General features: G+C 42.9%; 1 pseudogene; it reads left to right on the plus strand.

Moving 5' to 3' along the window:
- Positions 1-18,590: 18,590 nt before the first annotated feature.
- LOC123084142 (uncharacterized) lies at positions 18,591-21,437 on the plus strand (annotated as a pseudogene).
- The last annotated feature ends 6,063 nt before the right edge of the window (positions 21,438-27,500 follow it).

The following is a 27,500-nucleotide window of genomic DNA, read 5'->3' on the forward strand; positions in this document are numbered from 1 at the left end:
CCCACAAGTGGCGCGGGCTTCGACGCCCACGTCACTTGTGGGACGTGGATGTATTGTCCGACACCGACGGCCACATGTATCTCACACCCACGATACTTGCTATTTAGGGTTTCCTCTACCGAAAAGAAGAGGAGAAATAAATAAGAAGAAGAAAAAAGAAGAAAAGAAGAGGAGAAGAAGAAAGGAATAGTGGAGAAGAAGAGAAAATAGAATATATTCTATTTTCTCTTCTTCTCCACTATTCCTTTCTTCTTCTCCTCTTCTTTTTCTTCTTTTTTTTCTTCAATCTTCTCCTCTAGCTATTACTTTCTTCCTCTCCTCTATTTTCTTCTTCTTCTTCTTCTTCTTCTTCTTCTTCTTCTTCTTCTTCTTCTTCTTCTTCTTCTTCTTCTTCTTCTTCTTCTTCTTCTTCTTCTTCTTCTTCTTCTTCTTCTTCTTCTTCTTCTTCTTCTTCTTCTTCTTCTTCTTCTTCTTCTTCTTCTTAATTTTTATCGGGAACGAGGGTGTCGAGGATCGCCGAGGGGTCGAGGGTTGGAAACTAGGGTAGAGGGTCGAGGGTCGTTAAGGGGTCAAGGGTCGAGGGTTTCAGGGTCGAGGGTTCAAGGGTTCTATAGGGTCGAGGGTCGAGGGTTCCAGTGTTGGGGAACGTAGCAGAAATTCAAAATTTTCCTACGTGTCACCAAGATCTATCTATGGAGAGACCAGCAACGAGGAGAAGGAGAGTGCATCTACATACCCTTGTAGATCACTAAGCGGAAGCGTTCAAGAGAACGGGGTTGAAGGAGTCGTACTCGTCGTGATCCAAATCACCGGAGATCCTAGTGCCGAACGGACGGCACCTCCGCGTTCAACACACGTACAGCCCGGTGACGTCTCCCATGCCTTGATCCAGCAAGGAGAGAGGGAGAGGTTGAGGAAGACTCCATCCAGTAGCAACACAACAGCGTGGTGGTGATGGAGGAGCGTGGCTATCCTGCAGGGCTTCGCCAAGCACCACGGGAGAGGAGGAAGCACTTGGGAGAGGGGGAGGGCTGCACCAAAGGCAAAGGTAAGAAGTCCTCCATCTCCCCACTATATATAGGAGGGCCAAGGGGGGGGCGTCGGCCCTAGGAGATCCAATCTCCTAGGGCGGCGGCGGCCAAGGGAGGAATCCCTCCTCCCCAAGGCACCTAGGGGGTGCCTTCCCCTTGTGGGACTCTTCCCTCCTTGAAACCCTAGGCGCCTGGGCCTCTTGGGGCTGGTGCCCTTGGCCCATGTAGGCCAAGGCGCACCCCCTACAGCCCATGTGGCCCTCCGGGGCTGGTGGCCCAACTTGGTGGACCCCCGGGACCCTCCCGGTGGTCCCGGTACGTTACCGATAAACCCCGAAACCTTTCCGGTGACCAAAACAGGACTTCCCATATATAAATCTTTACCTCCGGACCATTCCGGAACTCCTCGTGACGTCCGGGATCTCATCCGGGACTCCGAACAACATTCGGTAACCACATAAAAACTTCCTTTATAACCCTAGCGTCATCGAACCTTAAGTGTGTAGACCCTACGGGTTCGGGAGACATGCAGACATGACCGAGACGTTCTCCGGTCAATAACCAACAGCGGGATCTGGATACCCATGTTGGCTCCCACATGTTTCCACGATGATCTCATCGGATGAACCACGATGTCAAGGACTTAATCAATCCCGTATGCAATTCCCTTTGTCCATCGGTACGATACTTGCCCGAGATTCGATCATCGGTATCCCGATACCTTGTTCAATCTCGTTACCGGCAAGTCTCTTTACTCATTCCGTAACACATCATCCCGTGATCAACTCCTTGATCACATTGTGCACATTATGATGATGTCCTACCGAGTGGGCCCAGAGATACCTCTCCGTCACACGGAGTGACAAATCCCAGTCTCGATTCGTGCCAACCCAACAGACACTTTCAGAGATACCCGTAGTGCACCTTTATAGCCACCCAGTTACGTTGTGACGTTTGGCACACCCAAAGCACTCCTACGGTATCCGGGAGTTGCACAATCTCATGGTCTAAGGAAATGATACTTGACATTAGAAAAGCTTTAGCATACGAACTACATGATCTTTGTGCTAGGCTTAGGATTGGGTCTTGTCCATCACATCATTCTCCTAATGATGTGATCCCGTTATCAACGACATCCAATGTCCATGGTCAGGAAACCGTAACCATCTATTGATCAACGAGCTAGTCAACTAGAGGCTTACTAGGGACATGGTGTTGTCTATGTATCCACACATGTATCTGAGTTTCCTATCAATACAATTCTAGCATGGATAATAAACGATTATCATGAACAAGGAAATATAATAATAACTTATTTATTATTGCCTCTAGGGCATATTTCCAACATCCAGCAGGGTCGTCTAGGGGTCGAGGGTTCCAGGGTCGTCGAGGGTTCGAGGGGTCGAGGATCGCCGAGGGGTCGAGAGAGGTTTCCTAGTGTCAAAGTATTGAAGAAATCCATGGCTTCATCATTAGCCGGAAGTAACCAAGGTATGTTGGTACGAAGTTCTGCAAAGTTGTTTTGGAATGGAGTCCCGGATAGAATAATCCGCCTTTTGGTACGAATTCAGCAAAGGCCTTCCAAATAGCGATATTCGGAAGGCTCTTGCTGAACTTTGTACCAAAAAGCGAATTATCCTATCTGGGACTCCGTTCCAGAACAACTTTGAAGAGCTTCGTACCATCATGCACATGTTACTTTCGCCTAATGATGAAGACATGATTTTGTTGAATCCTTTGACACTAGGCAACCTCCCGACCCCTCAGCGATCCTCTCGAACATGAGAGGAAGAAGAGGGTCGTCTAGGGGTCGAGGGTTTCAGGGTCATCGAGGGTTTGAGGGGTCAAGGATCGCCGAGGGGTCGAGAGAGGTTTCCTAGTGTCAAAGTATTGAAGAAATCCATGCCTTCATCCTTAGCCGGAAGTAACCAGGGCATGTTGGTATGAAGTTCTGCAAAGTTGTTCTGGAATGGAGTCCCGGATAGAATAATCCGCCTTTTGGTATGAATTCAGCAAAGGCCTTCCAAACAGCGATATTCGGAAGGCTCTTTCTGAACTTTGTACCAAAAAGCGAATTATCCTATTTGGGACTCCATTCCAGAACAACTTTGAAGAGCTTCGTACCATCATGCACATGTTACTTTCGCCTAATGATGAAGACATGGTTTTGTTGAATCCTTTGACACTAGGCAACCTCCCGACCCCTCGGCGATCCTCTTGAACATGAGAGGAAGAAGAGGATAAAAAAGAAGAGGAAGAAGAAAAAAAAGAGTAGAAGAAAGAATAGAGGAACGAGTGAGAATCCGGACGTAGGCAGTTACAAATCCCATGAGAGGAGGAAAAAAGTGCAGCAGACCCAAATGCAGGCGCTGCAAGCAAGGGTAGACGCGATAGAGGAACGAGAAGCAAATTGCAGCAAATGTACTGCCGAAGCCTCCCCCGAAGCTACCCCGCCATCTCAGCGCAGAAGCAGCGTGGCTTCCACCGAGCTGCTTCAGCCGGAGCATGCCTTGACGGCTCCTGCCAGCTATCCCGTGGATGCTATCACGGAGTCTCAAAATTGCCACCTTATGACGCAACTGATGAATTTGAAGGTCAAGGTGGCTGTTGGCTCTGTTTATCCTACTGAACCCGGCGCAACTTTTCACTGCCGGCCGATTCCAGAAGGATATGCTAGGGTGATGGTGGATGAGATAACGGAGGGATTTGAGGACTTCCAGCTTGACCACCCTACCGGTGAAGGGGAGACTCGGCTGGGGTCTGCTCTGAAGACTCCATGCCTATGGCGGAAGGAGCTCATCAACCTTCCGAACTGGACGCCTCCGCCTCCTCCTCCTCCTCCGGCGAGTCAGGGAACTCCGCCTCCTCCACCGCCTCCTCCTCCGGCGAGTGACGATCAGGGCCCTCGGCCGGCTCCTTCTCCGGCGCGTGGCGGCACTCCGCCTCCTTCTCCGCCTGCGCCGACGCGCCCGAGCAGCCAGCCTCCTCCTTCTCCGCCTCGTCAGCAAGGGCGGAAGAGACCTGCCGCCGCTCCAGCTGCTCCGGCGCGTCGTAGTCCTTCTCCTCCGCCTCTTAAGCAAGTAAAGAAGACAACCGCTCCGTCTGCTCGGTCGGCGTCTAGCAGTACAACTAGAGGCGGGAGGACATACAGATTCGGTCCTTCTCCGAAGACTCCAGAGAAGTTACCATACGAGAGGACCCAGGAGGAGAACGCCGAGATCGCGCGATAATAAGTGAGGAAATTCTTTGAAGGGGTGAAAGCAAAGAAACATCCACCTCCGGAGGAGAAGGTAGATCGGGTGAAAGTGAAGCGCACTCTGGATGCCCTGACAAAACCACCGAAGTCTGATCCGCCGAAAGGAAACTATGACCGCATTATTGGAAAGGAATTTGCCGAAGCGGAGCGGTCGGGAAGTACTGTCAGTGATCAAAGGCTGAAAGAACGACGAGCTGGGAAACAAATTGCCCAGCTCGGTGAACAAGCGAAGCAATCGTGCCCCCCGCTCAAGGTGCCTAGCCACAACGTCGCTAATGATCCGAGGATGGTGCCCGGTTATAGAAATCTTGCAGATTACCTGCCCGACGAAGTACATTATGAACCCATGGACATGTAGATACAAAGATACGAGTACGGAAAGCCTCTCGCCAAAGATGAAAGATCTCTATCAACGATGATGCGAAGATTGCATGATTGGTACTTGAAAATCTGCAGAGACTCTGGGGGGAGGAGTACTTTGTATGTGAAAGTTAAAAAGGAGCATGACCTCGTTGGAATTGATCTGTTGCCTGTTCCATTTGAGGAGTTCTATCAGTTTTTCAATCAATTGGCCCTCGATAAAACAACGGTCGCCTGCTACTGTCTGTAAGTAGTACTACTTTTGTCATTAAGTTTCTCTATATAGCTTAGCTCTTTCATTGCATGTATTTATAATCATCCTCACTATATTATGCAGATTGAAGATCGTCGAATTGAAGAAAAGACAAGTCGGTGATATTGGGTTCATTAACACATATCTCATAGATGCAACTCAAGTTAAATTTCATGCCGCAGAGACCGAGGCCAGCATGCTACAATCGTTGATAATAAATCAAAACAAAGATATAATACTCTTTCCTTACAACTTCAAGTGAGTGTTACTGTCTTGTGCGTATTCGGTTTCCCTTATATATTAGTCAAGGTTTTTGTAATGTAATTGATGAGTTATGCATGCGTGTGCAGTTTCCACTATATTCTCCTACATATTAAGCTTGAGCAGGGACTAGTAACCGTCTTAGACTCAAGACGAAAAGATCCCAAGGACTATGCAGACATGACTGAAATACTCGAGAAGTAAGTTAAATCGATCATTATCCACCATATCAGCAACTTTGTTCATTTCCTGATATATCAAGTAATTGTTTTCTTTGTCCGGCAGGGTTTGGAGAAAATTCACCAGAAAAGCTCCGGGACTGTCGAAGGAGCTGCAATTTAGACACCCGAAAGTAAGTACTAGCTATAGTAGCATTTTAAGCGCATCTACTAGTCATTCAAGCGCTAGTTTCATCAATACCATTTGGCATTCTTGCTTATCAGTTTGATTAACCTCTATTTCTTGTAAAGTGGTTGTGGCAGGAATAAGGGAATGATTTCTGTGGATACTATGTTTGCGAGTCCATCCGCCACACGACCTGTGAGCGGGGCTACACTGACGAACAATATGAAGTACGTAAATAACAACATTCACAATTTTATTTTATTACCATCATTTGTGTTGAGTTTCATTCATTCATATATATATGTATTGACCCCCTTCTTTAAATTAGATGTTTCGGAAGCGGGATGAACTCCTAGCACCAGCTCGCATGCGAGCAATTCAAGAGGAATTGGCAGCATTCTTTCTTGACCATGTGATCCCTGAAGACGGAGAATTCTATGTTGACCCTGAGTCCGTATGATTATATTTGTAAGAGATAATTATTGTATATATGTAGCCGGTACTGTCAGGTAGATATACGAGAACTTGTTGTTCGACCAATCTCTCGGAGAAAGAGGGGTGGTCGATATCACTTCTCTCTGTATGCATATATGTTCATCACGATCTTCTATTTCCTTCGTTTGCTTACTAGCTAGCCAGCGTGTCTAGTCCTCTTTATACATATGTGTAGTACGTAGCGTCGACCAAGCACGGACATAAGAGAGGACACTTCTCTCTATTAATTATAGCTAGCTAACACAATATATGAAACACCTAAATTAACCCCCCAAAACCCCCAACCCCCCCCCCCCCCCCTTTCAAAAAAACAAAAACCCCAGCCACAGAAATGCTGATGCGTGGATGCCTATTGGTCCCGGTTGGTGCCACCAACCGGGACCAAAGGGTCTCCTGACTGGGCTCTGCGCACTGCCCACGTGGAGGCTCATCAGTCCCGGTTCTGGATTGAACCGGGACTAAAGGGTTGGGGCATTAGTACCGACACTTTAGTCCCGGTTTAGGAACCGGGACTAAAGGCCCTTACGAACCGGGACTATAGGCCCTTTTTCTACCAGTGTCTTCTCCCTTCCCTTCTCTCTACTAACGTCACTCTTTCTCATAAATGTTTTTATACTTCTTTACGGAGGAAGTAGATCTTAGTTTGTAACATATAGTTATTCGGATCATTTCTCTATGTATAAATCATTGAGTCACATTGAAGGTGAAGTGGATTTCAATTATTTTTAATTCTTGCAGGCTATATTTTCTATACATGTGAAATATGGCATACATTATGCACAATTAAAAAAATCTATACATGTAATTTGACATGAACTACATTCATAGGTGTAATAAAAAAATAGTTAGAAGCCCGTGCGTTGCCATGGACGTTGTACTAGTGGTGGTAGGATATGGCATTCTGGAACCAATTTAGCAATCCCGCTTAGAGGCCAGTTGAATATGTACCCCTTGCGGAGTCTTTGTCTTGTGAGCCTGGCACAAATAGTTGGTTTGCTGGTTGGCCAGTGTGCTCGAGCGAACATACTAATTTACAGCCAGTTCGGCGAAAATACTCCAAACTGTTCACTTATCGATGGGCGTGCCACTGCGGTCTGACCGGCTGGCGTGTCTTGATCATCTGTTGGAAGGAGCGTGTGCCGGGGGCCTAGAACAGAGTCTGATGTCGTGACGCGCGCAACAGGACTGTTTTTTTTTTTTTTTTTTTTTTTTTTTTTGCGGAAAGCAACAGGACTGGTTTACTTGGGCTACCCCAGCTTGGAATGACGGAGTAGCAGCACGGCAAGGCAACCAACCTCCGAAGCCACATCCCAGAGTCTATTTTGCTTATACTCCCTCCGTTTCGGTTTATAGGACGTGCATGTAGTTCTAAGTCATCCATTTGACTAGCTAAATATGAGTTATATATCATCAAAAATATATCATTGGATTCTTAAGCGGATCTAGTTTCCAAACATATATTTTTCATCAAATATAATACAAATTTAGTTAGCTAAATTGTCAATCTAGAACGACGTGCATGCCTTATAAACCGAGACGGAGGGAGTATTTTAGGTTCCATTCGATGGTTGGCATTTGATCCTTTGTATCATCCCCGTGTGTATTCTTATTCATGCTAATGCCCTTGTGTGTATTCTTATTCATGCTAATGCCCCATTCATGCTAATGCCCTTGTGTGTATTCTTATTCATGCTAATGCCCTTGTGTGTATTCTTATTCATGCTAATGCCCCATTCATGCTAATGCCCTTGTGTGTATTCTTATTCATGCTAATGCCCTTTGGGGTGATTTGTAGGACCTTGTTTCGTGTCGCACCCCCATGACGGAGAGATACAAATGATCCCTTTGTTGCCCATAGCATTGATTAACTTTTTGCCTGTAGTTTCAAATGGTTCACTTAATTTCTCTAATTAGTAGGCTGCAATTTTAATGTTTGACCAAATTCTGGCATGATATAAGGCTGGTCATAGTGAGGAGTAACTTATACTAGTGTCATGCATATGACCCTAGTCTAAGTTACTACTTTTATAGTGCAAAGTAACATAGTGATACTGTTATAGATGGCTTCATTTATTAGCTTGCGGACTCATCTTATCTTGAAAAGCGCTATGTTACAGTAACATATTATGTTACTCTAAACACATCTCTCCTTATTTAATACATACCACATAAGCAAATTTGTCTTGGAACCCGCTATATTACTAGCTAAGTTACTCCCACAATGACCAGCCTAATCAATTGCAATCGGTTTAGGGGAAAGATCCTTCAAATAGTCAGCCAGACCTCCGGATTGCAGTTGGTCTCTGCATCAATTGGCACAACATGTCATCTATTTATTGAGTGAATGTTTGCTATTCACAAATAGTCTAATGCCATAAAAAACAGATTACCAAAGGAAGGTATGGGCAATCATCACCGTCAAGGCAGATAGAAACGCAATACGATCATAATCATTTGCAGATAGTTGAAGAAGAAATTCTTAACAAAGTTCACTACTGCTGTTTTTTTAAAATAGTTCGCTTAACTTCCGCACCGCAGTTGGTCTCTGCGCCAATTGACGAGCCGGCCACGATCCGCGATGGTAAGGATTCCGGCAAGCAAAGCTCGGGTAAAGGCGTCGCATGGCGCATGGGCATGCAGCACGCCGCCGAGGACGTGCGCAAACAAAGAGGGCTAACCAAGCCCTTCACAGACCTGTATATTAGTGCCCCGGCTATGAGGTTGCGCTGTCCGGCGAAAGAATGACATGGGAAACGATCATCTTTGTCTGTCGTTGGTAAATATACAGAGCAGGTACATACACATTACAAACATATTGCTTGCAGACCGTTCACAAGAAACATCCTTCAAATAGTTCATTTAATTTTCATTTTATCTTTCAAATAATTTGGTAGCTTCTGGGTTGCAGTTAGTCTATGCGATAATTGGGGCAATGGGTCATCTATAACTTGTAGTCGGCGCATCACAATCGGCAAATACTATTCATCAATTAATCATTCATCTTTATGTCATTGTCAATGATTTGCCCTTGTGATCCAATCGCAGTGTGTAAGTAATTCGTTAAGGCAATCGCGGTGTGTATGTAATTGTGCGCATTGGATGTCTTTGCTTAATTGACATTTTTTATATGTGTGAATCACAATGCAGTTGTCTTTTGTCTTCCTCTCATTCTGAGGCACCACAGATACCCATGGTCCTGGAGGTCGATCAAGGAGGAGGTAAGAAGTGAGGACGCATGGAACACTATTATGAAAACCAGGGATCAAAGGGAATAGTATTGTAGCAGAAAACATTTCCTTGGGGATATACAAGATGTAGCCATTAAATGGCTAATGCTTTTGTCTAAAAATCTTAATCACCAAGGTAACCCCGTGTGATGGTAAGGTCTAGCGGCCGGACAACTAACTCTTGGTGCAGGTCATGCACCGGTCAGAATGTACTTTGGACACATCCCCCACTTAATTGTGTTGTGAGCACATCATAATAGGTAATATCAAGACGAGATCTCACACACAAGTATAAGGTTGTAGGCATAAGTCCTCATATTCATGCCCATTTCCATATCATTGCTTACACCTAGAAGTTTGTTTAAAAGGTTCGGAAACTGAAACAATTTATGAGAACAATAACTTGTTTGAGTCTTTGTCATCTAGCACATGCTCCCGTGGGTTCAAAACCTAGGGTCACTCTTTGGTAAAAATTTAGGGGACTAGCTTCAATCAAAAACCGGGTCTCAAAAGGTCATCAACACATTTGTTACAATCTAGAGGGCGTAGCTCACCCACGTTGATACCAATTCCATTGGCTAGAGTGGTGTGCTACTTTTTGAGCTTGCGTTGGTTTTTTCCTTGAAAAGGGAAGGATGATGCAGTAAAGTAGAGATAAGTATTTCCCTCAGTTAGAGAACCAATGTATCAATCCAGTATGAGGTACAAGCAAGTCTCCAATCTATACACCTACACAAACAATCAAACACTTGCACCCAATGAGATAAAGGGATTGTCAATCCCTTCACGATCAATTGCAATGGTGAGATCTGATAGAGATAGATATAAAATATTAATAAAACGTAAAACAAAATAAAAGTAAATAAATTGTAGCAAGGTATTTTTAAGTTTTTTGGTTTATAGATCTAAAAATATATGATGGAAAATAGACCCGGGGGCCATAGGTTTCACTAGAGGCTTCTCTCTTGAAAGAAAACATGCGGTGGGTGAACAAATTACTGTCGAGCAATTGATAGAAAAGCGCAAAATTATGACGATATCCAAGGCAATGATTATGAATATAGACATCGCGTCCGTGTCAAGTAGACCGACTCCTGCCTGCATCTACTACTATTACTCCACACATCGACCGCTATCCAACATGCATCTAGAGTATTAAGTTCATAAAGAACGGAGTAATGCCTTAAGTAAGATGACATGATGTAGAAGGATAAACTCAAGCAATATGATGAAAACCCCATCTTTTTATCCTTGATGGCAACAATACAATACGTGTCTCGCTACCCCTACTTTGTCACTGGGTGAAATCACGCAAGATTGAACCCAAAACTAAGAACCTCTCCCATTGCAAGAAGAACCAATCTAGTTGGCCAAACAAAACCGATAATTCGAAGAGAAATACAAAGATATCAAATCATGTATATAAGAATCTAGAGAACATTCAAATAATATTCATAGATAAGCTGATCATAAATCCACAATTCACTGGATCTCGACAAACACACCGCAAAATAAGATTACAGCAGATAGAATTCCAAGAACATCAAGGAGAACATTATATTGAAGATCAAACAAAGAGAAGAAGCCATCAAGCTACTAGCTACAGACCCATAGGTCTGTGGTAAACTACTCGCGCTTCATTGGAAGGGCAATAGGGTTGATGTAGATACCCTCCGTGATCGAACCCCACTCCGACAGATCGCCGGAAAAGGCCCCAAGATGGGATCTCATGGGAAAGAGGCTTGCGGCGCTGGAAAAGTATTTTCGTGGATGCCTTTGATGGTTTGGGAATATTTGAGAATATATAGGCCAAAGATTAGGGTTAGGAGACCTCCGAGGGGGCCACAAGCCAGGGGTGCCCCCTAGGGCGCCCCAAAGTATATATTTATTGTCAATCAAAGCTAAGGAAAGCGTCCAAAAAAATCAAAGCTAAGGAAAAATGATCATACAATTTGTTGAGATTTTTCTTATGACAATTCGATGTCATGTCACAAGTTTTGATTTGCAGAGTTGTCGCGAGATAATTTTGTTAGGAAAAGGATCACAAATAAAATATTTTGGTGCCATCAAAATTTTGCAATGAAGAAAGAATAGTAGAATGCTATAGAACAAATTGCTGAAGTAACAAGGAAAACATTAGTTTCACCTTCACATAGAGCAACTTCATTTTACAGTCTTATCTCTAGATGGCTACTAAACTAATCATGTATTATAGGGACAAAAATATAAAGCCTGACAAGGGCAAAAAGCGATAACACACCCTACAATCTTACCTACAGATATCGGCACACTGTCAGGTGTTACCTCTTTGCTAAAAGTATAGTTAGACATTTTAGAATGACCGACGTCTTCAGCTCCTAGAACGACAATAAATATTCTGATTGATGAGAAGGATATTTCCTAGCATCCCACTATGGCCAAGTAAAAACTGAAGATAATATCTACATTGAAATAAAGTCGTCATTAAAACACTAAACCCTCAATTGCACATAGCTGCTGACTTGAAAGAATTATTCGAGGGGAAGGTAATATATATACAATAATTCGAAACCCTAATGCATGAAGAGTTAAAAAGATGTCTCTATGGAAAATTAGAAACATATACTTTGATGATCCATTTGTCAGTGCCATCCAATCAGGGCCTCATCCGCTAAACCATTTGTTGTTAATGTCATTCACATAATTTTCTGCTGCCAAGATAACCGTTCACCATCCAAAGCAGCAAAAATAGCTACAATACATACTGATGATATTAGGTACAATAACAACAAATATTTACCAAATATTTATCAAATCAGATGTCAAAGTCGAAGAAAGATGTCACAAGCTGCACACTGGAAATATAGCATGTAACTAATAGGTGGAGAATACCTACAAGATACCGTTGATAACATGAAACTAACCAATAAATTTTTGGTCGGTACTTTGAATATCCGTTTCTCGAGTTTGCCTAGATATGAAGATACGAAAGCACACCATCCACAACACCCACTGATACGTCTCCAACGTATCTATAATTTTTGATTGTTCCATGCTATTATATATTTTGTTTTGGATGTTTAATGGGCTTATTTATACACTTTTATATTATTTTGGGGACTAACCTATTAACCGGAGGCCCAGCCCAAATTGCTGTTTTTTTGCCTATTTCAGTGTTTCGCAGAAAAAGAATATCAAACGGAGTCGAAACGGAATGAAACCTTCCGGAATGTGATTTTTGGAACAAACATGATCCAGAGGACTTGGAGTGGACGTCAAGCAACAGACGAGGAGGCCACGAGGTAGGGGAGCACGCCTACCCCCCAGGCGCGCCCTCCACCCTCGTGGGCCCCTCGTGGCTCCACCGACCTACTTCTTCCTCCTATATATACCTACGTACCCCCAAACCATCAGAAGTGCCCACGAAAACCTAATTCCACCGCCGCAACCTTCTGTACCCGTGAGATCCCATCTTGGGGCCTTTTCCGGCGTCCTGCCGGAGGTGGCATTGATCATGGAGGGCTTCTACATCAACACCATAGCCTCTCCGATGATGTGTGAGTAGTTTACCTCAGATCTTCGGGTCCATAGTTATTAGCTAGATGGCTTCTTCTCTCTCTTTGGATCTCAATACAAAGTTCTCCTCGATTCTCTTGGAGATCTATTCGATGTAATCTTCTTTTGTGGTGTGTTTGTCGAGATCCAATGAATTGTGGGTTTATGATCAAGATTATCTATGAACAATATTTGAATCTTCTCTGAATTCTTTTATGTATGATTGGTTATCTTTGCAAGTCTCTAGATTGATCTTTCTTGCAACGGGAGAAGTGCTTAGCTTTGGGTTCAATCTTGTGGTGTCCTTTCCCAGTGACAGCAGGGGCAGCAAGGCACGTATTGTATTATTGCCATCGAGGATAAAAAGATGGGGTTTATATCATATTGCATGAGTTTATCCCTCTACATCATGTCATCTTGCTTAAAGCGTTACTCTGTTCTTATGAAATTAAAACTCTAGATGCATGCTGGATAGCGGTCGATGTGTGGAGTAATAGTAGTAGATGCAGAATCGTTTCGGTCTACTTGTCACGGACGTGATGCCTATATACATGATCATACCTAGATATTCTCGTAACTATGCTCAATTCTATCAATTGCTCGACAGTATTTTGTTCACCCACCGTAATACTTATGCTATCTTGAGAGAAGCCACTAGTGAAAACTATGGCCCCGGGGTCTATTTTCCATCATATTAGTCTCCCGTTATTTCCATTACTGTTTACTTGCTTTCTTTACTTTTACTCTTTATCATAAAAATACTAAAAATATTATCTTATCATCTCTATCAAATCTCACTCTTGTAAGTGACTGTGAAGGGATTGACAACCCCTTTATCACGTTGGTTGCGAGGTTCTTATTTGTTTGTGTAGGTGCAAATGACTTGAGCGTGACCTCCTACTGGATTGATACCTTTGTTCTCAAAAACTGAGGGAAATACTCACGCTACTTTGCATCACCCTTTCCTCTTCAAGGGAAAATGAACGCAGTGCTCAAGAGGTAGCACCCACGCACAGGCCCCACCCTCTGCCCGTAGCCGCTGGCTCACGCGCACCCTCAAGCTCAAACCTCCTCGCGCCTCTGCCGATTGGCCTCTGACGCATGCCCCCCTCACTGCTCCGAGTCCGAGGAGATGACTACATAATCCTAAAGATGTTCAAGAATTGTATATTTCTCTAATGCATAAAGACCATCATTCAGAATCTACTCCTGCAAAACTTACACATTCACGACTTTCCCTTTAGTATTTTTTTAAATGCACCTGCTGGTTGCATGAAAACTCAATGAGAACATTGGGCAGGTAAATATCCATCACCACAGCTGATTAGTTTCACTTCTTTCTAGGATTCCATTTTGCGCTGGTCCACCAAACGCTCTACCAATATCCGTGACAACCCCGTTGCTCGGTAAGTGAAGAATACTTTACAAATACTCTAAAAAATAAACATAGTTGCCAAATGAAGATATTATTATGTAAATGGAACAACTGGAGATGCTTACGTTCAAGCTAAAGATCCCACAAGTTTAAATCCATCTGTTAGTGTAAATAACAATGGAATTGATGCAGTACTTTAATATAGCATTTGACTAACAATAAGCAATGAGAGGATTGATGCTTCATTTTCTAATACATGTCTTTAGTTCCTGCATACACACTGGATGGATTGAATTCAGATGAAGATAAAGAAAAACCGGTGCACCCTTCCGATCCACATGGCATATCCATTAGAGAATTAGTGGCACTGGTTAACCTACAGAGTCTGGAATTACATTACACAAAAAGAGAACAGGGAAATGTGTAGACATCATATCATATAGCTAGAATGCCAAACGTTGCTCCAAACTGAACTGGACTAAAATGGCAGCCATACTTAGCTTGAAATAAACTAAATGACAACTTGAGCTAATTTAATTGGTCCAAAACGATCATTTTATAACTGCATAGGAGATAACCATGGAAATAATTGATAGAGCATAAAAAGGAAAAACAACATTTAGCTTCTTGTATGCGTACAAGTGAAAGGATATACAAACAGAATTACCTTTGGGTGCCCAAAACAACTTCACTTCAATTACTCTCTATACAATTTGGTTCTGTAAAATGGTGAACATCAGAAGTTTCGTTCTAGTTCTGATACAATAACTCTGCATGAGGTGTTAGCTCCAGTAAAGTATATTTCTGGTTCCAAAACAATTACGCCACTTCCTAGTTTGACAGTATTACAAGTTCACCAAACCGAAATTAATGTAAATTTTTTGCATGGAAGATCATTCATATACTGGTGGAAGCCTTGGCAAGTTGTCGATTCAGCAGTCACATTGAGTGAGTTGCCCAACGTAATAAAAAATGATGAAAAAAGGAAAATTAAAGGTTAGGAACTGAGCCTAAAATAACCTGTTGTTGGCTGGACTGTAGTGAAGCTAATCTCATCCTCTATGAAATCATTGACAGCCAAGGTCCTGCAGATCGTGTCGCTTGAAAAAATCATGTGCACAGCACGCATACAGGACATTCGTACTTGTCATCATCCATGGCCTCTGTGGCTCGTCACCGCACAGCCAACCGCTGTTCTTTCATCATCCATGGCCTTGTGGATCGCCACGGCCTGGATATGGGATGGTCCATACATGAAGATTATAAGGATGCAAATGATCTCCTCACCTCGCCCAAGATTCTTTTAACAACAAATAAACTTAATGTATGGGATTGTCTATTTGTCCCCAAAATATTGAGATCCAACTTGATCCGTTTTCTTTAAGAACTTAATCAGGTAAATACTCGACATATCGAAGCATGCAAAATGAAATTCAAGAAGTTTGACCCAGCAATAATGCTGTAACCACACATTTCTTCCACTATGATTCCTTGATTACCATACCAATGACAAAACTAAGTGTTGCTCATGAACCCCATAAGGTCAAACCACAGTGTAGCAACTTGTGCAAGCAAGGCAGCAACCCTGGAGCACACACTTTCACGTTGACATGCATCAAAGGAAATAAAATGATCAACATTTGATCTGGAAAATGCCTATTAATTAATGATGAGAGGGCAAGAAAGCATCGGACTAATATGGTGCAGATATTGATTGGCTTATTATGGTACATGTAACATTCAAATTGACATGAAGAAGCTAATATTCTACGCACAAATTAGATCTCAGATATAGTACAAATTGAGGAGCAAATCACAGTTTACCTTCTGCTTTGAAATTAATTGGCATAACCTCGAGCAAATATCTCTTCAAAGTCAAATAAAAAGCACGTACAGTAGATAGTAGCAATCAGACTGGCAGCAAATATAACAACCAAAAACAGCAGCAGTACCAGAACCACTTACCTGTGCATGCAGGTGGAGCTTATTACACGATGAAGCTTAGACTACACTAGTAGAAAACAGGGCTATGGTCACGAGGCAATATTCACATTAGTCCCAGTTCAGTCACGAACCGGGACTAATGCGAGCATTGGTCCCGGTTCACGCGGCTAAGGCATTAGTCCCGGTTCACTCGGGCCCTTTAGTCCCGGTTTAAGACATGAACCGGGACTAAAGGGTGCGATGACCATTAGTCCCGGTTCGTGCCTCAAACCGGGACTAAAGATTACACCTTTAGTCCCGGTTTGACGCACGAACCGGGACTAATGGGGTTGAGACCTTTAGTCCCGGTTCGTGGCACGAACCGGTACTAAAAATCCCATTTTCAAACTCTACCCCCCCCCCCCCCCCCGATCGCCTTTTCAGTTTAAAAAAAAATAAAAGAAAATGATGGAAATGTCAAAAAAATAAAAGAAAATAAGTTTTCCATGTGATATGTGGTCTAGTTGTTGGGAAAATTTGCAAATGTGAATTTTGACTTTATTTGCAAAATCTCTCTGAAATTTGTAAAAATGGGCATAACTTTTGCATACTAACTCGGATGAAAAAGTTTTTTATATGAAAAATCATCTACTCGAAAAGTTACATCCGAATTTAACAGGGGGTGACCGTTCGGGAAGTTAGATGATTTAGAATGATGAGGGGTGATTAGAGGATAAATTGAGAAGTGACGAGGGGTGGTGATTACAGACTAAAGGTTAAAATAATTCAGAAATTTGAAATTCAAAAAAAAAATTCAAAAAAAAATTTCATTTAAAAAAAAATCATAAAATTTCCTTTAGTCCCGGTTGGTGATTACCAACCGGGACTAAAGGTGGAGCTCCACGTGGCCGCGCCCTTTAGTCCCGGTTCTGGATTGAACCGGGACTAAAGGGATAGGCATTAGTACCGACCCTTTAGTCCCGGTTCCAGAACCGGGACTAAAGGCCCTTATGAACCCGGACTGAAGGCCCTTTTTCTACTAGTGCTATTATTGTCCGAGCATGACGCATCAATCTGAGGTAGAAGACCCAAGTAAATAAAAAGTTTTTAACCGCACTGCATCATTAAAAATGTAGTAGGAAATGTTCCAGTTCTTGCAATCTAGCATACAACCAGAGCAATGTGTGCGGTTGGACAAAACGACATAAGACAGAAGATGGGAATGAAGCGTTGCATGTTTTTTAGGTAGTAGAGATAGAGATATGAAGTCAGTTGACAAAACCACCATCACCTGTGCGTAATTGCTGCCGCTGCCGATGTTATTGCGCCATCACCCTAGGAGACGGAGGGCCGATTGGTGCACCTTTGGTAAAGTATCAATCTGATGTCCAGAGCATGAACTGCAAATTTCATAATCTCCGTCAATAAGCTCTTGCATAGTTGTAGTTTCTTTCAGAATGAGAACCTCTGCAGACAACATAATAGTGTCATGTACCTGCATCCTGATATGTCTGAAATTCACGCAATAAAGAATGTTGAACAATCAAAAAATTGTTGTGCGTACTTGTTGGACCAAATTACAGTGTCCTCCTTGCAGGCATACCTAGCAAGTCAAACCATCAACTCACTAAATCTATCTCAGTCACCGAACACCGTTCTCTGCAAACATTTGTCCGAATATAAGAAAATAAATACAAATTTAAATTATGAAAAGCAAGGCAGTAGACCTTTTTAGAGGAAGGCTACTATTTATTTCTTAACTGAGATACTAAAACTCGAAAGACACTCTATAGTTATAAATAGTTATTCTGAATACTTCAAAACCAACAAACAGTAGGACTTGGCACTTGTTCAGCTCTCCATTTCATATGAGAGAACAAGTGCCAGCAAAACACTTCAAAACCAACCAGGAATAGTAGGACTTGGTTATAACTTGATGGATTATTATAATGGATTGCAAAGCACATTTTAATTGACCATTTCATACATATGCATTTTTATGTACAACAAAATCAGCTCCTAGGAAGAACGGCATTCATGAAGAGTGTCGACGCCATCTTTATTATTGATTTCTTCTGTTCTCCTTCGGCCACTCCTCTTGAAAATATGTGATGTTGTTTCCTGCAACACAAAATTATCAAGTTGACTCACAACATGCGGTCGCAGAATTACGACTAATTGGGCGGCTACCACACCGTCTCACATCACCAGAATTACCATCGTCTTGGTCTTCAGTCTACTTCCCAAAACGCTTCCAAATCCTACTCCTAGACTAGAGGATGCAGGAAACAGGTTGTCAATCTCATATCATCATCGGCCAACAACTTTGCTCCCTCCCTTTCCTGATTCTGGTAATTCTGCGACAAAGGAAAGCATAGTTATAAACCAATCAAAGACAAAGTTAAAACACTGTTTTTAGCACACCAGGATTGCTCAATAGAGAAGGTGGATCAAAACTCAACACAATCTGCTTGTCTCAGCGGACAAGGAGAACCCGACGACATTGAGCGAACAAGCCAAGATCACGATGATGTCCGGCAGCATGGGCCCGACGGCGGGGGCGGCATCACGTTGCCATTGATGGGGCAGCCGCCCTGCCGCTGCACCCTGAGCCCACCTCGCCCACCGCGCGCCCGCACCACCACCACTACCTCTTCTCCATCAAGCAACTCAACATGCTGGGCGCCGCCACCGTACTGGCCTTCTCGACCACCGTGCCTCTCGGAGATCGCCTTTGGCGTCCTGCTCCTTCCCTACCTCCTCCTCCTGGCCATGCCCGCCTTCCCGCAGCGCCCCCGGAAGCCCAATCCGCCCGCGCCTGTCTTCTGTGGCCTCGCATGCCTCCTCACTAGTAGAAAAAGAGGCTTCCGTCCAGCCCCATTAGTCGCGAAACTGTAGGAACCGCGACTAATGAAGTCTTTAGTCGCGGTTCGGCAGATGAACCGCGACCAAATGCCTGGGCCCAGGGCGCTCGCGGGCTTTAGTCGCGGTTGGCCAGGCCAACCGCGACTAAAGGTGCCCAAAGGCCTTTAGTCGCGGTTGGCCAGGCCAACCGCGACTAAAGCTCCTCCCTTTTAGTCGCGGTTTGTGGCACGAACCGGAACTAATGGGGTTGAGACCTTTAGTCCCGGTTCGTGCAACGAACCGGTACTAAAGGTCCCATTTTCAAACTCTACCCCCCCCCCCCCCCGGGATCGCCTTTTCAGTTTTAAAAAAAATAAAAGAAAATAATGGAAATGTCAAAAAAATAAAAGAAAATAAGTTTCTCATGTGATATGTGGTCTAGTTGTTGGGAAAATTTACAAATGTGAATTTTGACTTTATTTGCAAAATCTCTCTGAAATTTGTAAAAATGGGCATAACTTTTGCATACTAACTCGGATGAAAAAGTTTTTTATATGAAAAATCATCTACTCGAAAAGTTACATCCAAATTTAACCGGGGGAACCCCATTAAACATTTTCAAAATCCTCAAAAACCTAATAGAAAAAAAGTTACGGGGCTTGTAAGATCTAGAGTGGAAAAAATTGAAAAATATTCAAACAGTGGGCAAACTATGGTCAAACAATGGTCAAACTAATTATTCTAGAATATTAGTGTTACTAAATAATTATTTTAATTATTTCAATTTTGGTCAAATCTGGTCAAACTGTGGTCAACTGTGGTCAAACTGTGGTCAAACAATGGTCAAACTAATTATTCAAGAAATATTAGTGTTACTAAATAATTATTGTTTTTTAAAACAATAGTTTCAAACTCAAACAGTGAAATGTGTCACTTCATGCTCAAGCAAAATTCCTGAAGGTTAATGGGATTGACATCTTATTATTGTCAGGAAAACAACAAGTGCAGACTTGGAGCGTGGGAGAATAGAACCCGGAAGTTAAACGTGCTTGGGCTGGAGTAGTGAGAGGGATGGGTGACCGGTTGGGAAGTTAGATGATTTGGAATGATGAGGGGTGATAAAAGAATAAATTGAGAAGTGATGAGGGGTGGTGATTAGAGACTAGAGGTTAAAATAATTCAGAAATTTGAAAAAAAAAATTCAATTTTTTTTTTCAAAAACCTGTGGCGGCCTTTAGTCGCGGTTAGCCACAAGAACCGCGACTAAAGGTCCTCCGCCCACGTGGACGGGCCTTTAGTCGCGGTTCTTAAGCAACCGCGACTAAAGGGGGGGGCCTTTAGTCGCGCCCGTCTGGTCGCGGTTGCGCAACCGTGACTAATGGCAGTTGCGAACCGCGACCAAAGGCCCTTTTTCCACCAGTGCCTCCTCGCCACGCACACCGTGGGCTGGTTCCTCGTCGGTGCCGCGCTCCCGGCGCTCTACATCCTCGACAGCCTCCGATCCGACGACACCACGGGGATTGCTGCCGCGTTCCTGGCCTCCGCGCAGGTCTTCACTCAGGGGCTCACCGCCGCGTTCCTGTGGCGGTTCTCGCTCCCCGTCAGGGCCGCCGTACCGATCATGTACAATGCGAGCAGGATGTTCGCGGCGGGGAGTGGCTCCGCCAGGAGATGGAGGGGGCGACTGCGGCGACAGGAAGGGAAGGGGGCAGAGCGGCAGGAGGCTGGGCTGGTCGAGGAGTTCCCCGATGGCGGTGGCGGCGTAGGAAACCCTATTACGCGCGAGGGTAATCTAGGAGAAGAGCTGCTCGCACGGTTGTTTAGAGTGTTTTTTTTCTTGTGGGACGGTGAAAATCAGTGGAACATGTGATGGACGAAAAAAACAATAAAAAATACGGTTAAAGGTGGTGGGACGAAAAAAACTGTGAAGGCTATTCTACCAACTCAGACATTAGGAGTAGAGATTGGTATAATATCTACTGTATTTTAACTTTTCCATGGTTCATACCCTCGATACTACCCATAGATTTATCTCTACTATTAAAGAAGGATCGAACGTCGTGATTGGTACGACAACCATCACGCGAGTGCTATGCCCGCTTTAGCCCAAAAATCCAACTCCAAATCAGCCCACACACAGAAAACCACGACCAAGAAAAAAATAGTTCGGCTCACCCACGACCGACTCACCCACGAGGCCACGACGCACGCCCCAACTCTTTCCAACCCCTCCTCTTCTTTCTTCGTTGCCCCAACTCCTCCAACCCCATCGATTCCAATCTCATCTCTCCCGAGAAACTTCAGTGGACTCGGTGGTGGCGACGAGGGGTGACGGCTCGCCCTCTCTCTGTTGAGTCTTGCTCCGTCTCTGCCCTCCATCCTTGTCTTCCACGGCCGGCAGCTTCGACGATTTGGGTTAGTGGCAACTGTGAACTATGCGAGGAGGGTGTGCGTCCTAGAATCCGACGGGTCGTCTTCATGGGGCTACGGCAAGGACCGTGTGGCGGAGCGGATGGTGTACGAGGACGCGTAGAAGGCCAACAGCTCGAACTTGACGCCCTTTGCCTCCGTCAAGAACAGTGTCACAGGTGCGTAGATCTTGATCCTTTCCTTCGATGCCGTTGTCTGATTGTCTCCATTCCTGTCAAACCAGTATTCTGCATGGCCGGTGCTTCCGCTCGATGGCAAAACAAACACATAGCAAATCTGGCTTGCCTTAAGGGGTTAAATCAGCTAACAATGTAGCTAGCTAGCTTTGCCTTGAGATGGATCGAATTGGTGGATTGATTGATCGACTAGCAACGCACGCGCACACTGGTATGTGACGTATTTACTGTTTATACTTTAACTCACGGTGATAAAACCTAGGAGCTACATGTATCACCTGTCTAAGTAGAGATTAGGATTTCTATATTACTTTGGACAAGCAATCGTTGGTGAACTCTGGCTATATGCATGTGAGATCTATACGTACCCAACTGAGAGAACTAGCAAGCTGCTGACTCATTGTGCTAATTTAAGTAGTGCTAAGCTATCATCTAACCTAACTATTAGTCTATTACTAGATTTATCGATATAGTTCATGTTTGGTGCTTTTCCATTTTTTGCGAATGGACCGGATTCTGAAATCGCATGTTTCAATTAGGTTTTGATCGGTCAGCTTGAGTAGTAATTGTTTTTATTGTCCCATTTGTTCTTTCATATAGGCTACCTTGCCATGTTGTACTATAAGATACTTCATATAGGAGGTCAAGCTTAAGGTACAATTCTTAACTTGTTGAGAATCATGTTAATCATGATATTTGCCTACTTCAAAATGCTCCCTTAGGTGTTAGTTGACAGTCCTCTGAATATTCTTTGTTTTTTTTATAGAATTTGACCATTTGTGCAGGCTTTCGTTCATCATGGATCGACCTTAGTCTTAACGATTACCCTATCCAACATGCAACCCCTGGGATGTGGTGCTCAATCCTGCTATTTCTTAGTCCATTAGTTTTTATGCGTTTTCACCTCAGAGATTTTATTAATTTTCAGTTGATTTCTAACTAGAGATGCACATAAATAACTTTGTTCTGATTTTCATAAAAGAAATATGGCATGCACCTAGCTAGAGGTTATTGACTATATGTTGCAACCCATTTTATTATGTTGGTCTTTCTTTACACCATTTTCTATTGTTGGTTATTGAACATAAACAACAAGAGAATGAACAGAAGTGTGTTTGGGTCAGGCCCGGATACAACATCTCACTTCTTGTTTTTGGAAATCCTATATACTTAACTCCAAGAGGTCACCAGCTAAAGGGATGGTACTTTATGAATTTTTTTTGTTTTTTTCACTAAGCTTGACAATATCTCACCAGCTGTAGCAGTAATGTGATTTGATCTGTAGGTTGTGCTTGGCAATGAAATAGAAATTTTGCTACTGAGGTATCGAGGAAAGGATAAAAATATTGACTGTTTTCGTTTGTATGGTTGTGGCCGTAGTCTCCTGTTTCTGTGGTTGTGAACTGTATTCAGCTCCACGTAGAAATAGACGATTAGTCTTGTTTAATCCTTTGAGTGTATACTAAAGTTTCTGGTACCTTTACATTTTTATCACATCATGCAATGATATAAACCCAGAAAAATTCAGATAATATGCATTACTTTTTTGTAAAGCCATTACACTGCGCCTCCCAGGAGCATCTCAAATGCTCTTGGAGAAATTTGATATCAACAAGTTAACCGGGTTTTTTCCCCTTCTCTTTGTTTTGCATCACTATGTTCTTATCTATGAAGCCTTGGGAACCCTATATTTTACAAGGAAGGAAACTAGGCCAGTGTATTGCTTTTAATGACATGTAGTTGTATAGGCGACCTGCTTGTATAGATTATTATAACATATCATATCTTCTTAATTAACTTGCCATTAGTAACAAACATTATAGTACCAAAAATAGTTTTAGGAGGATACTACTAAAACTCTTATACCATTGGCAAAAAACTCTTGTGCAATTTTAATTTATTGCATAGTGCACACGGAAAAATATTAATTCACCATGTAGAGAGCCCGCCCAGAACAATTGTGTTGGACTTTTGTGGTACTCCCAAGAGAGGTGTCTTTTGTGGCCTTGATAATATATACTCCATCCGTTCGAGAAAGCTTGTCCCTCAAATGAATGTATGTAGCACCAAGTTAGTGCTAGATACATCCATTTGAGGGACAAGTTTGGGACAAATTTTTTCAGATGGAGGGAGTATAAACCAGAACCATATTTTGTATGATTCTCAACATCCTTGCGGTGAAAGACAACTGAAGTACCACAGAAGGTAGGTGTGTACTGCTACTACACTAGCCGAAGTACGAATTGCAGTTTGTCGTGAATTCAGACACTAAGAAACTAGCTTTTGCGATTGATTCGGCTCATACAACAGGTTGGCAACAAGATGGGATGTTCAATAACCAGAGGAGCAACACTCGATCGACAGGAAACTATGAGCATGTTTATCATAAGTGTGTCGGTTCTACATTTTACTCCTTAGCCAACTACTACTACTTTCTAATACTCTAGCATGCAATTAATTGACTTACCAAAGAACTACATGGAAGAGAAATATGTTTGATTCGTTTTGAACTGATTGCAAGAAATATGTATGGCACCTACAACTCTGTTCTCAAAACATATAGGAAAATGTTTGGAGATGTCACGCCGACCGAAGCTTTGGCCGGTCACCCGCTACCACGCGCTCCTGTTTTTGCAAGCCCCGCAAATTGCCCTGCCCTGCTGCAGGCCAATCTCATATGCGAGGCCGCTCTCTACCCCTGCATCCCCACCCCCCTCCCCACCCCCCGTTGCAGCCCAATTTCGCCGGCGAGGCCGTCATCCACCCCCGCATCGGCCCCTGCCTAGTTGCAGGCCAATCTCACCAGTGAGGTCGTCGTCCTTCACATGGCCGGCGATTCTCCCAGCTCACCATCTCCAGTTCCTCTTCGCACGGCCAACGATTCTCCCAGCTCACCATCTCCAGTTGCATAACTGTGATGGGGAGGTACACCCAAGGCACGAGAAGCTGGGACGACGAGGTGCACCTGACATGGGGATGGGATGGGCGAGGACATCACCGGAGCTGCGACCTACAACCGGCATAACAAATTGCTACAACCAGCGTCCTTGTTTGCTACATGCCACCATGAAGATGCATCCCGCGGAAGAAAAATCTCAACTGGCAAAAGAAAAATCTACAACTCATCGACCATTTTGCTGCAAGCGGCGAAGGTGAAGATGCGGACAGCAAAGGTGAGCATCGGGGCTACAACGATGGGGCATGGCCTATGGAAGCTGCAACCTCAGGCGCTAGAGCTGCAACCGCCCTAGAAAAAGCTACAACCAGCGGCCAATTTTTGTTGCATCAGCGATGGTGATTTTTTCGGCCTGTGAGGTAGACGACTGCTACTGGCGACCAAGGAAGATGCATCCCATGGGAGAAAATGCTACAACCGGCAACAACAAAAGCTACGACTCGCGGCCGTATATGCTGCAAGCGGCGATGCTGAAGTTGTCGCCGTCGATGCTACGGCCAGAAAAGCTGGAATCATTGTTCGGGAAAGCTGGAACCGACGATTTGTTTTGCTACCATGGCCGGAGCAGAAAAACGTGACATCGACGATCCAAGAGAGGTGGCGACGACGAGCAGCTTGGTGCTGCGACGAGCGGTAACAGTGAGGGAAAGGACACAGGTGCTTTTGTGCCTCGCCGGAGCACAAACTCGCGGTGGCTGGGGCAGGGACATGTCACCGGCGGATCTCAACCAAGACGTGTGCGCGGGGGAGAGGGGGAAGAAGACGATGACGTGGGGGAAGGCAGATCGGACGGCTCCTGCCTGCTGGATCGAACGGCTGGAGGCCGACCGGCCCAAATTTGGGTCAGCGCGCCGACACGTATCACCGCTCAAACATATAGTTATGAAATTATATTTGATTTATTTTTAGCAATGTCTCATGTCTAAGTTTATTGTTCCGTGGCAACGCACGGGCATTCAGCTAGTCAAAATAAGCAAACAACACAAAGAGAACAGAATCTGTCAGAAACAGAACAGTCTGTAGCAATCTGGAAATTTTGAATACTTCTATAACTCTAAAAATTCTGAAAATTTAGGATAGTCTGGGAAATTTGTATATAAATCTTGTGTAAAAATTTTATAAGGTTTCGTCGCTTCTCTGATTTATCAAAATTGTTTTACTGGACGCAAAAGTTTCTGTTTTTCATCAAGATCAAATCAACTATCACCGTAGACCATCCCAAAGGTCTTACTTCGCTCAAACACTAATAAAAACACCAAAACACAATTACTACAGAGGTAATGATGTGTATTTTATTCAAGAACAAAAGCAAAACAAAAAGCATAAAAATAAAATTAGGTTGCCTCCCAAGAAGCACTATTGTTTAACACCCCTAGCTAGGCATAATGCAATAGATCTAGGTATTGTCATCTTTGGTATGCAATCCATAAGTAGCTGTCATAATAGATTCATATGGTAACTTAATTTTCTTTCTTGGAAAGTGTTCCATGCCCTTCCTTAACGGAAATTGAAATCTAATGTTTCCTTCTTTCATATCAATTATTACACCTATCGTTCTAAGGAAAGGTCTACCAAGAATAATAGGATATGTAGGATTGCAATCTATATAAAGCACAATGAAATCTACGGGTACATAATTCCTATTTGCAACAATAAGAACATCATTAATCCTTTCCATACATTTTTTAAATATTGGAATCCGCTAGGTGCAAATTTAAAAAACAATCATCAAATCCAGACCAATTATAAACCTTCAAGGCCAAAAAACGAGCAAGGCCGTGAGCGAAGTCAAAACATACAACTTATCAACACATCTCACATTCGAGAATTTTCTATTAGTACAACTAAGATAGATAGTCCTACTCTACAAATCATTGTTATTACTTTTTACTTGTAAAACACTCCGCTAAGATATTTAATTATACTAATATATATACAAACACATATCAGCACACTATTATATCTATAGGCGAAAAATATTATTCTATAGATGATTGTGACTTTGTAACCAATTCCAATTCAAACGAAACACAGTTCAACGAATGTCCCAATCTAAATTTGAATAAGTACAATAATTTATATCATAAAGTATGGTAAAAGTTTAGCACTATTATATTTGTGATAAATATAAATTGGCTGAGCGTTCAAGTTGTTATACCACTAACAACATTATGTGAACAAAATACTAGTAATGTTTATATGTTAAATATCATGTAGCTAAAACTCAATTCTTTTACTAAATGTGGTATGTGGAAGTAGAAGTGTTTAGTATAAACAATGGACTCAAAATCTGTGTGGCATTTTCATATTGAAATACTTCTAACTATGGTAGGTCTTAGAGGGCATTATCTTTATACTTAACAAGATGTAGGTTGAACATCATCATATGTCTGAATACTTTGTGTTGTTAGGGTTATACTCTGCTCTAGTGATGTTGTTATAATCATATAATGTCTTTGCCAGTTGGTTAGTTGTATGTAAACCATTTATAGAGAAGGTGCTTAGAAAATTTCACTAGTATTGAGTTGTGAGTTGGTTGTCAAAGACATAGTTAGTTTCTATTTCAAGACGTTGCATAAATTTGTCATATGCAACATGTAAAAATGTTATTTGCGAGCTATCAAGAATGAAATTACCGTGACGAAGGTGTTTATCCTGCTGGCTACAAAGTATTGTATAAAAACCACACCACACATATACTTAACTTTTTGTCACCAACACATAGAATTCTAGATTCCCGATTTAGTTACCATGTATATACAACTTTACTTCGTGTCTTTTCATAGATGCATTATTATAAAAAAGATGTATTGTATCTTTGAAAACGTTCTTTTTTTTTAAATTGTTCTAATATACACCGAGTATATACTATGTAATATAATATGGTACATAAAACATGGAATGAAAGTGTCAATTGTTAGTCTATCATTATTTATTTATTTAATTATTACAAGATAGTCCTTTCATAAACACTAAAGAGGAGAGAGAGAGAGAGAGAGAGAGAGAGAGAGATGAGCGATGAGAATGAGACATG

The sequence above is a fragment of the Triticum aestivum genome, chromosome 4A, assembly GCF_018294505.1.
Source record: "Triticum aestivum cultivar Chinese Spring chromosome 4A, IWGSC CS RefSeq v2.1, whole genome shotgun sequence".
Classification (NCBI taxonomy): Eukaryota; Viridiplantae; Streptophyta; class Magnoliopsida; order Poales; family Poaceae; genus Triticum; species Triticum aestivum.